The 12,220-nt window shown below is 45.5% G+C and overlaps 1 protein-coding gene across 1 annotated transcript in view; it reads left to right on the forward strand.

The window, feature by feature from the left end:
- The first annotated feature begins 7,398 nt into the window (after positions 1-7,398).
- The window catches only part of RAPH1 (Ras association (RalGDS/AF-6) and pleckstrin homology domains 1), a 100,097-nt gene continuing 95,275 nt past the window's right edge, over positions 7,399-12,220 (forward strand). The window contains 1 exon segment of the mRNA XM_020814481.3: positions 7,399-7,534. The gene's annotated coding sequence lies outside the window, so the exon portion shown is untranslated.

The following is a 12,220-nucleotide window of genomic DNA, read 5'->3' on the forward strand; positions in this document are numbered from 1 at the left end:
TTATAATTACATTCCCACCCCATAAAACTTCAAAAACCATGATCAGAGTTTAGAAAAGTTAATCCCAGAATCCTAGCATGGCCATTGGCTATGCCATCTGTAGACTCTGGGAGTTGTAATTTAAGAAAGCAGCTTTTCCAAGCTTTGATTATGATTTCTGGGGGTAGGCTTTCCTTCACTGGACCACTGGAATAGGATCTCTCAGAGAGACTGTAGTTCCTTCCTCTATTATGGAACCTGTATTGAGCATGAGAAGAACCTCTGAAGTCTGTAGGGAAACAACACACAGCTTTGCCTCTCATTTTTGTCTATTCATCCCAGCAAGCCTTAAATCAATGTCTAGAGAAAGTTTTGAGGTAAACTAGGATACGTAACCTGAACATAATACAAATAAGACAGAAAGAAACTGACCAAGCTAGATGGACATAAGCAACCAGACCTGGAAGGAGCTTAACTCCTCTTTGAAGGAACAAATTAACATCTTGAGGTCTCTCCTGGATTTGGTGCTATATGTGAAGGCACAAAAGGCACTGGTAGCTAATAATTCCTGATACCAGCTGACCTCCCCGTACAAGAGGGGCAAAGAATTTTAAGCTGTCTAGATTTTTACCTACAGTCCTACCAAGCATGGCCATCTGTAAACATATTGTGAAAGTGTACGCTGGAACATCTCCTGGGCCAAGAATTCCTTGCCAATGGTTTAGAAATCATTGTTTATTTATTAGTAGCAAGACGATAACCCTGCAAAACGTTTTTTTTTTTTGCTAGATGTTGACTTTTTGTGATCGCTATAGCGAATGCAAAACGATGTTTCCTATGGGGGAATTTTGCTGGATGATGATTTGGTCCGTGCTTTGTGGACCGTTTGTTTGCAAGATGACGATTTTTACAGCTGATTGTCGGCTTTGCAAAATGGCTTCCCTATGGGCGATCTTCGCAAAATGGGTGTTTTGGGGACTGATGCTTCGCAAGACAGCTTTTTTCACAGCTGATCGTCGCTTCGCAAAGTGGCTTCCGTATGGGCGATTTTCGCTGGACGACGACTATTTTCCCCATTGGAACGCATTAAACGGGTTTCAATGGATTCCAATGGGGAAACGCTTTTCGCTAGACAATGTTTTCACATGAAAGCGATTTCAATGGAATGGATTAACATCGTCTAGCAAGGCACGACTGTATAGTAATGACATCCAAACTAGACTACTGTGGTGCACTTCACATGGAGTTGCCTTTAATAATGTTCTCTCTAAACTTCAACTGATGCAAAAAGTGGTTGTTCAAATGGTTAAAGTAAGCAGGGTGTCCAGAATGTGTGCTGCCAACATTATATGATCTGCATTGGGTTCAAAAGCCTTCTTTGATTCAATTTAAGGTACTGGTATTGGCCTAGAAAGTGCTAAAAGGATGGGAAACATTTTTATCCACATCATCCTGTTAGTACTTTAGAGTCATCTTCATCTGCCCTTGGGAGGGGGGGCATGAGGGAGAAGAGCTTTTAGGCCATGGCCCTACTCTTGTCGAAGTCTGTTTGAGGTAGATTGCTCAAAGCCCTTCTTTATAGGCCTTTAAAGAAGACATGGGAAAGTGTGAAGGCAAGAAGAGAAGGGGATGACAGAGGACGAGATGGTTGGACAGTGCCATCCAAGCAACCAACATGAATCTGCCCAAACTCCGGGAGGCAGTGGAAGACAGGAGGGCCTGGTATGCTTTGGTCCATGGGGTCATGAAGTGTCGGACACGACTTAACAACTAAACAACAACAAAGCAGATATTGAAGGTGGCTGGATAGCCCAGTGGTTTAGGTATGGATAGGAGTTTGGTTCCCTGCTGTGCCTCCAGGGAGAAGGGACAGCCTGTGTAAGCCTTCGGTAAGCTGCACAGTCCCAAGGCGCCCCCCAGAAGAAAGGAATGGTAGACCCCTTCTGCGCACTCTCTACAGCATTCTGTTCTTTACAGCACTCTTTGCTCTTGCCTCAGTTTCAGCCCAAAATGGTGCCTTAGCTAGTAGCTGCCTCCTCCTCCACCTCTCTGCTTCTTTGGGGGGAATTATCAGCCTCTCCCATTCTCCCATCCACAGATTCTCTAGGGTCACCCATTCCCAGTCAGGGAGCAACTCTCTCCCCCATTTCTCTCCCTTTTGCTTCCCTTTTATCTCCTCTTGCCTCTCCTTCTCCCTCTCATCCCTTCCAGGTCTTTTTTCATACTCTTTTTCAAACTGCCCTGCTCTGACTTCTCTAACTATCTCCTCTGGTCTGTGGCTTTCAGTTATGTCCACTTCTGCTATGAACATTTCTCCCAGCCCCACGTCCACTGTGGAACTGTCGGCTTCAAACTCTCCCTTATTCTCTACAGGAGAAGGTGGCACGCTCTCAGCAGGAAGACCACTTTCTTCCTCACTTCCACAATTTGATGGCAGGCTATAAAGACTGTTCATTTGTTTCGAATTGCTTTCTCCGGGAAGATAAAGCCATACATCTTTACCTGATTTTAATGTTATTAGTTTGGTTTCTATTGTCATTGCTACGGTTATTTACTGTTTTACTTATTCTTCCCATGTTAATGAGATTAAATATTTTAAGTTGGACACTTTTTAAAAAATTGTGCATTGTATTTTTGTGTGTTATTATAACAGCTAGCATGTGAGGATATTTTCTCTAAACAGAAGTCTATAAATACTTCAATTAAATAAGTTACATTCCATTTCTGCTCTAACATCCTACAACTCCAAAAGTTTCTGTATTGTTTATTTTTATTGTTTATGTTGTGAACCACCCAGAGTGGCCTTTGGATGGACGGACGGACGGACGGACGGACGGACGGACGGACGGACGGACGGACGGACGGACGGACGGACGGACGGACGGACGGACGGACGGACGGACGGACGGACGGACGGACGGACGGACGGACGGACGGACGGACAGACAGACAGACAGATAGATAGATAGATAGATAGATAGATAGATAGATAGATAGATAGATAGATAGATAGATAGATAGATAGATGACTTAATGTGCTTCAGATAAATAAGATTAAGCAACCATATTATGCTATTATGATATGTAAGGGGATATGTTGATATTTTTGTTTTTTGAGATCTGATACAGAGGGGTAAGCTATCAGTAGGAAACCCTCACTAAATGCCAAGCTAGATGCTGTGGGAAACATTTTGGGAGAAGCAGCAATTCCTTAAGTGGGCAAAGACATCTGATCATAATTCCGCATGGTTTACTGATCTTCTGTAAAATGCAAATTAGCTTCTTTTGTTTCCTGGTTGGTCATCAGGAACCAAAGACTAATTTGGTTTGCATTCTGATTACCCAGACACTGAGGGATCACACCAGCTGGAGCAGTAACTTTTTTTTGGCTTCTTCTGTAATATGTTAAACTATGATGTGTTTTCTTCTAATAGCACGCATATGATTTGACCCTCAGGTTAAACCATGAAGGGCCTTTGATAAATGACTATTAAATATCTATATGAGATAGATATTAAAATATCTATATGAGATAGATATTAAAGTGCTATTTAATATGTGTATGAGGCCTCTGGGGGAGGTCATCAGGAATTTTGGAGCTTCGTGTCACTGATCTGTGGATGACATACAGCTCTCTCTCTGTCCTTGTGCAGTGGATGCTGTCCCATCCCTTGAGCGCTACCTGGACACTGTGCTGGGGTGGATGAGGGATAATAGACTGAGGCTGAACCCAGACAAGATAGAAATCCTGCAGGTGGGGGCGCCTAGTGTCAGTACTCTGGGTGCGTCCCTTTCTTTTGGGGGGGATGGTGGCGGTCACTTTTACCATGAGGTGCGCAGCTTGGGTGTACTCTTGGACCCAGCGCTGTTAATGGAATCTCAGATAGCATCTGTGGTCCATTCTGCCTATTTCCATCAAGCTGCATACCCAGCTGCGTCCCTCACCACACTGGTCCATGTACTGATAGTCTCAAGATTAGACTACTGTAATGCTCTCTACGTGGGGCTGCCCTTGGGGCTGTTATGGAGACTTCAGCAGGTCCAGAACTTGGAGGCCAAATTATTGAGTGTGGTAAGGAGACACCAACCTATTTCCCACACCCTGGTCACCTTGCACTGGTTACCTGTCCGTTTCCGTGCCAGCTTCAAGGTGATGGTGTTAACCTATAAGGCTCTAAACAGTTTAGAACCTCGATATCTGGCAGAATGCCTCCTTCTGAGTAGGTCTGCTCATCCTGTAAGATCTTCTTAGGCCAGACGGTTGAGAGTCCTGACTAGAGATGGAGTTATTTGTATTTGTATACAAACATGAATTACCCCGCACAGGTGGACATAACAAGGGTCCAGCCACCTGGGGCTGGACAGTCCGCTCACCATTATGTTGCTGGTGCAATCTCCGCGGAGCCTTCCAATGGCTCTGGAGATAGCGATCGGCTCACCAATCCTAGCAGGTGGCAGGATGACAAGCGTCCCTGCCAGGTCGAAGAGTGGCTCACCGAACGTGATCTCCGGAGCAATTGGAAGGCTCTGTGGAGGTTGTGGCAGTGGCGGAATGGTAAGTGGACTGTCTGGCCCCATGGGGCTGGATCCTTGTTGCGTCCACCTGCATGGGGGGATTCGTATTTGTATATGAATACCCCCATCTCTAGTCCTGACCCTGAGAGAGGCCCAGAAAATGATGGCCAGAAACTCCACAACTTTAGAATAGTCTCCCACCCAAAATTCACCTGGCCCCTTCACTGGGAACTTTCAAAAACACAGACTCTAGAACAGTGACAGCAATACTTTTGGGGCCCGAGTGCCCAAACCGGGGGGGAAAACAACAACAGCCAGCAGGTGGTGTGCTGCAGCAGCAGCGGAACCGGATGTGGCCGCAGAAGGGGGAATCCCAGGCACGGAGGTGCCTCGAGACCCCACTCCGGATCCGCCGCCTGTGCCAGTTGCTCTGGATCCTGGCCTGCCGCCTGTCGAAGCGCCAGCACTGCAGTTGCAGCCGCCTGTGTAGGTTTGGCAGTGGGGTGGGGGTGGGAATAGCAATCCAGCGCTTTATGGCTTGCGTGCCCACAGAAAGGGCTCTGCGTGCCAGCTGTGGCACATGAGCCATAGGTTCACCATCACTGCTCTAGAACATCCTGATACAGTGGTGCTTTTAATAACTATACATTCAACCCTTCGCCCTGCCTTTTCTTATTTTCTTATTTTGAGGTATTTTATTTTCATTACTTTCACATTGTGTGTTAAGTTGGTGTTGATTATTTTCGTTTTATTGCTTTGCATTATTGTATTTGTAAACCGCCCAGAGTGGCCTTGATATGCAGTATAAAAATCAGTCAATCAATCAATCAATCAATCAATCAATTAATCAAATAAATAAATAAATAAATAAATAAATAAATAAATAAATAAATGCGGTTCTCTCAAACCCAGATGCCCCCTTTTAATATGGACAACCTGCACTACTGGGCTCTTGAAATGACTGTTAAGATACAGTCGTATGATCTAAGAAGAAACTTGAGCACTCAAAAAGTGCTTCATCGATGTTGTAAATTATGTTGTTATTATTGCATTACAACCAACGAGAGCCAAACACAACACTTTGCTTTCATTATCTAGCTAGCTTGCCTCTTATTGGTTATGACAGGCAGCTGCTCTGAGGTGTGTCTTGGTCTCTGTGTGTTATTTCCAGCCCTGGAGGATGTTTATTCTTGCCTGGGCTTTGCTCCATGGGTGTGTCCTCCCATGCTTTGCTCGTCCAGCAGGCATGTGGTTCTACATAGGCGTGCCCTTTGAGCTGGCACCCATTGGCCATTTGCCACCATTGAGCAGGCTAGAACTAGATGTGCAGCTGCTCAGTGCCACAATGACAACTGAGCCAAGGTTGGCTGGAGGTTTTCCTTTGGTTATACTGCGGAGGAGTGCTTTCTCTGCCGTGCCACCCATCACATGGAATGCAGTCCCCATGTATACTGGTGCTTCAACCAGTTTCGTTGTCATTTAGTCGTGTCCGACTCTTCGTGACCCCATGGGTCAGAGCACGCCAGGCCCTCCTGTCTTCCACTGCCTCCCAGAGTTGGGTCAAATTCACCTTGGTTGCTTCGATGACCCTGTCCAACCATCTCATCCTCTGCCGTCCCCTTCTCCTCTTGCCCTCACACTTTCCTAACATCAGGGTCTTTTCCAAGGAGTCTTCTCTTCTCATGAAAGTATTGGAGCCTCAGTTTCAGGATCTGTCCTTCCAGTGAGCACTCAGGGTTGATTTCCTTTAGAATTGATTTCCTTTTGTTGTTTATTATTTTATTGTTGTTTATTATTTTATTATTTGGGGTTGAATCAAACACAATTGTATTGCATTTAAAAAATCACACTGGGATTCTCATTATAAAAAATAGAGGCAATATGCAATAATGCTAATATATATACTGTACTGTGTTTTCCCAAAAATAAGACAGATTCTTAGATTAATTTTGGCTCCAAAAAACGCAGTAGGACTTATTTTCAGGGGATGTTTTTTTTTTTCATGTACAACAATTTACAGTACATGTATTCAAATACTGTATAGTCCTGTCACCTTCTTCTAGCTGCTGCACAAAGGTGGAGGGCGGGGTTTCACTTAACTGGGCCTTATTTTCAGGTTAGGGCTTATTTTCGGGAAACAGGGTATATATATATATATACTGTATATAAAACATATACTGTATATGTATGTATGTGTTATGTGTATTACATTTTATATATATAAAATGATGCTAATAATGTAATAAGAGGACCGCAATTTAGGACTGGTCACTCCAGCTCCAGAATGCCTTGTCGCGGCGTGTCCTTTTTTCTGCTCGAAGTTGCCCTGAAGTCCGTACTCTCTTAATTTTTGAGGCGTTGGTGGCGGCGGCTGATGGATCGCCCGCAAGAACTCTGCACATGCTCAGGGAAACTCTTCTCTTGGCTGGCAGTTTGGTTTCTGCCAGGGCTTAGCGCGCTTTCGGTGGTTCAGCCAAGGAGGGAGGCGGGCGCGTCTTCTCTTCCTTGCGCGCACACGGAGGCAAGGGTGGGTGTGGAAGAGAACCGCGTTTCGTGTGAATGGAGCCAGGAGGGGACCTCTCCTGAGCGTAGCTCCTGCAGCAGAAACAGCAAGGAAAGGAGGAGGAGGAGGAGGCAAAGGAGGAGGAGAAGAAGAAAACGAGGAGGAGGAGGAGGAGGAGGGCGCGCAGGCAGGCGAGGCCTGCGCGCCGGAAGTGAGCTGCTTCAAGGGAGAAAGAGACGGAGAGAGCCCGGCCGGCTGGAGCTGCTGGCCGAGGCTTGCGGGAGGTCCCTCCTGGCGGAGTCGAGCTCCGAGAGCGTGAGGGGGGCAGGGAGAGAAGCCTCGTCCGGCTGTGGGCTTCCTTGACGCGGCAGGAGCAGGAGGACCAGCGGGGGAAAGGGAGCCTCTGGGGCGCGCACTCCAGCCATTTGACCACCCGGAGCAGCCAGCAAGGGCGTTGCGAAGGGAGAGGGACGAGGAGGAAGAGGAGCCGCCGCCGCCGCCCGGTGTCCAGCCACAGGAACCGTTGCCGCCGTAATAGTGAGCTCCCGCTTCGTGTCTCTTCCTTCCCCCCCCCCTCCGTGGCCGCCGCCGCCGCCGCCCAAACCTCGGGAGAAGGGAGGGGGAAGGCCGGCGAGAAGCACCACACCTTCTCCCACCATTTTCCGAAGAGTCCCGCCCTTCGGGACTCCCGGGAGGCGCGGGGCTTGCTTTGCCGCTCCTGCCGTCGCCGGGCTCCCCGAGGCGGCTTGAGCCCGGGCTAGGAGGGGGCGGGAGCGGGAGTGGGAGAATTGCTGCTTGCGGGCTCGCCTTCCCGCTTCCTTTGGGCTGGCCGGGAACCCTGGGGCCCCGCAATGGTGCCCGGGCTCCCAGGCGAGGTGTTGTTGCATTGAGAGAGAGAGAGAGAGAGAGAGAGAGAAAGGAAAGATAGGACCGGGTGGCGTGGAGAAAGATTTTCTCCTTTTTATTGTTCCTGATTTCTGGGTCACGCAGAACGACACCCACCCCTTCCTCCTCTTTTCCCCGGTTGGAGTGAGGTATCGATGCCCCGGCTGGGTGGGCAGAGGGGAGGAAATGCCTCTTTTCCAGCGTAACCCGACCTCATTTCACCCTGGGGGGGATGAGTGGCTTAAAATATTTCCAGGAATAAAGCGCGATCTGGAGGGATCTTTCGCTATAGTGGCGTGTAGGGATGGAGTAGGATTATTTGTTGGGTACTGTAGATGCAGTAAATCTGTGGAAATAAGATCTGGCGTGGAAGGACCTCTGGAAGAAATGCTGGAGGGTGGGGTGGGGGATTGGGGAGAGGCAGTCATTCATTCCTTCAGCCTGCCTGAGAGGAAAGGGACGGGCTTGGCGACAGAAAATAGTATTGCCTCCCTTTTCGTTTATTGGTACACTACATCTCTTGCGGGTCCAGCCTCCACCCTGTCTCTCTCTCTCTCTTTCCTTCTGGAATCAGTTAAGCACAGGCTATGTGAAGGGATTGGTCTAGTAGTGCTCTGGTTTATTCCCACCCACCAGCTGAAGTCTCCCCCAGTGGCATTCCCGAGGATTGCTGTCAAATATGCAGAGATGATTTGAACATAAAAATAGGAAAGCAAAGATCGCTTGAGCCGAGGTTTCAAAATAAACTTGACGGCTGTGCGGTACGACATCCAGAGGCATTCAGACCGTGTCAGTTCCAGTGGGACTCCACCCTGTGGAGCTAGAACCAGCAGGACCCTCTGCAACAAGCGTATGCAGATTTGTGTGGAATAATTCATGAACATTTCACAAATTAAGAACTGAATGTCAAGGGCTAGTAAGTGTTGATTGGTGTGAAATAAATGTTTCCTTTTAGGATGTCTTCGCAAAGCTGGTCAAGGCTGGTAGGCTGGTGTAAGTAGCGAAGAATCTCAGAGGCACAGCTGGTTAAAACGGAGAGAGAGACTTCTAGTACATGGCGAAAAATTTTGATGAGAGGAATAAAGTTGGAGGACTGTCAGCATTCGAGGGTGTACATTTTTGTTTAGTGATCATTAGTGTGCCTGGCAATTATAATTTGTCCCAGTTATGTCCTATTGTTGTGTTTTTGGCGAGAAGAAATAGTATTCTCTTTTGAATGCAGTTCCTACATTTATTTAATCTACACCAGTGTATTTTGAACATAGTTGTGTAATCTAAAACTGCATATAAAAACCTAGAATTTCTGCAAAGCCATGTGATTCAAAGTATGAAGGAAAATATTTTACATAGGTCTTCTGTTCTGCAAGAACTGGGAGCTATTAACCTGATCATGAATCTGAAAAACCGCCAGAGTAAAATGAATTTTGTACCAAAGGAGGTGTAATTAGGTTGATTATTACTATCTTGTCTAGTTCAATTGAGGTTAAATGGGTATGGTTAAATTTTAACAAGTAGCTAAAATTATCTTTCCAAGGCCTAGTGCAATGAAACCATCTATGTGTAAAAATACACAGGAGTATTCTATTTGAATGGTTTCACTAATCTGTATATAGTACAATACTGTATATTAAATTGTAGCCCTTTCCTTGTTGAAGAAGCTCTAGCAAATGAAGGGGGAGGTGAAATTTAAGAATGTGGAAAAATGCTGAATCAGAATCCAGTGTCTCAAGTGTTTCTTTTTTTCCTCCAGTGGCTAAATTTAACAGTTCTCGCTGTTAATGTGCCAGTTTCTGTTATGGGTATGCATACAGAATATAGAGCTAATTGTTTTGCCATGCTTCACTTGGCATGCAGCCCTTCTCTCTATGTCACTCTGATTTCAAATAGAAATTCCAAGAAACAAGCTGTTTTAGGAGGAGGTTGTTGGGAGCTGCTTCATTGCTGGTGGCTTTTTAGCACCCGACCAAGCAGCATGGTTAATGAGAGACCAATTTTGGTGTGTTGGTTAACTTATCAGAACAATAAGGCCAATAATCCTCATCCAAGCAGATAAAAAGGCTTGGTATGAATGATTTGGGAGGTATGATTTGAATCTAATAGAAATTTCAGTATATTACAAGGTATGAAAATGCCCACATCCCACAGGAGTCTGTAATTTACAAATACCTAAACCCATGTGAGGAGAACACACATGTTCACATGAACTGGAATATTTGTTTGGGGCAGGCAACAGCTTTCTTTTCTTTTTCTTTGCAAAAAAAATGCAACCTTAAAATGTTGTTTTTAAAAAATATTATACAGTCATGTTTGAAACACCCCAGATATGCAACTAAGAAACTCTGAAGGAAAATGGTTTATATCTTTGCAAGAGAAGCAGGTGTTAATGGGATCATGGGACAATTTTCTGCCCCAGTAACAAAATAGTATCTGCCAGGGGAAATGTATGTTGATGGAAGGCCATTCCCTGTGCCTGGCACCCTACAAATAATTGCACCATTTCACTCTGATGGTCCTAACAAGCAGATTTCCCACGCATAGTGTTCTGTCCTCTGGTTTTCCTATCCATTGCCTTAGCACAAAAGTAATAATCAAGAGGAGGGAGTATGTCCATCTTTTCCTCTCTTGAGTAGCAGACCTTCTGCCAGTACTAACTTGCTGAAAAAACAAATCTCAACCAGTTGGAAATGTGGTTCAACCAGCATTATCAACATACTATAAGTAAACTGGTCTCTGTAACCAAATTGTGCTTCTTCATTTGTTGCATGAACTATGTAGTAAAGAAAGCTTTCTGTGAAGATATCAGACAAAAACAAAAACAAAACAAAAAATCGAGAGACAAATGTGCTGTGGCACCTAAATAACTGCTATATTTTGATAAGATGTTATGGATCAAAACCACTTCCTCAGACATAAGACTATATGACGGTCATGGGGATATGCCCATTGGTCATAGGGCCATGTAAATATTAATTACAGCACATAGCAGAATGATGTAGTTCAGCTAGCTGAACCTGGTTTCCAGGAGTATTTGGAAACTTCGTTCCAGGCAACAAACAATGGGTAATTGTTGTGTCTTGGTACTGGGCTTGTTGAGTCCAGTTGAGTTTCTAAATTTTCCAAGCCTTCCTTTATTTATCATCAAATATATTATTATTATTATTATTATTATTATTATTATTATTATTATTATTATTATTATTATTATTATTATTATTATTATTATTATTATTATTATTATTATTATTATTATTATTATTATTATTATTATTATTAATTCATTTTATAAACTTGTATACTGCCTGATTTAAAGGCAGGCAGGGAGGGGGCCAGTCACACTGGGAGCCCATTCCATAGGGATGGTGCTACAACTAGAAGGACTCAAACTGTGAAGTGCTTTATAAGTAAGAACGAGAACCTCGAACCTGGCGCAGAACAGCAGAGGCAACCACTACAGGCAATCTGGGACCGGGGAGATATGACTGAACTTGTTTACATTCAACACCAGCCTGGCAACCACATTATGCACCTGCTGCAGTTTGCAGGTCAGCCCCAAGGGAAGTCTCAATAGAGAGTGTTGCAGTAGTCAATCTTTGAGATCGCTAGCTTATGTGCCAAAGTCCTCAAGATGACCATCCCCATCTAGGTAAGGTTGTAAGTGGGTGATCAGACTCAATTGGTTAAAGGCTGACCTGGTCATTGCTGCAATCTGGGATTTCCATGAGAGGGCCAGGGCCAGGGATATGTCCAGTTTATGAGTCCAGTCATCAAGAGAGAGGGTTACACCATCCAACTTGGGGAAACAATCTCCCATCCTGTCCAAAGGGCTCCCCAGAAGGAGTATCTCCATCTTGTCTGTGTTCAATTGCAGCCTATTCGACTTAGTCTCTTCCAGAATTGAGGTGAAGCAGTGCTCAAATATCCAGGCAGCATCCCTTGCAGTAGATGTAAAGTAGAGATAGCGTACTGATGGTAACTAGAGGTGGGGGTATTCATATACAAATACCCCCCCACAGGTGGAGATTACGAGCCACTCATGATTCCAACCACTCATGATTCCACCACTGCCATGAGCTCCGTGGTGCCTTCCTGTTGCTCCGTTGCTCGTGATGGATTAGACACTCCTGGCAGAAGGTGGAATGACGAGTCTCTCTGTCAGGTCAAACGCTGGCTAATCCATTACGAGCAACGGAGCAATAGGAAGGCATAGTGGAGCTCAATGCAGCTGTGGAATTGTGACTGGTTGGTCTGGCCCCAGGAAGCTGGACCCTCGTTACTTGTGGTAGCAAAAGCCTCTGAGAGATCAAGGGGCAACAATAGGTTCATTCCTCTCCCATCAGC

Source organism: Pogona vitticeps, chromosome 1 (genome assembly GCF_051106095.1).
Source record: "Pogona vitticeps strain Pit_001003342236 chromosome 1, PviZW2.1, whole genome shotgun sequence".
Lineage (NCBI taxonomy): Eukaryota > Metazoa > Chordata > Lepidosauria > Squamata > Agamidae > Pogona > Pogona vitticeps.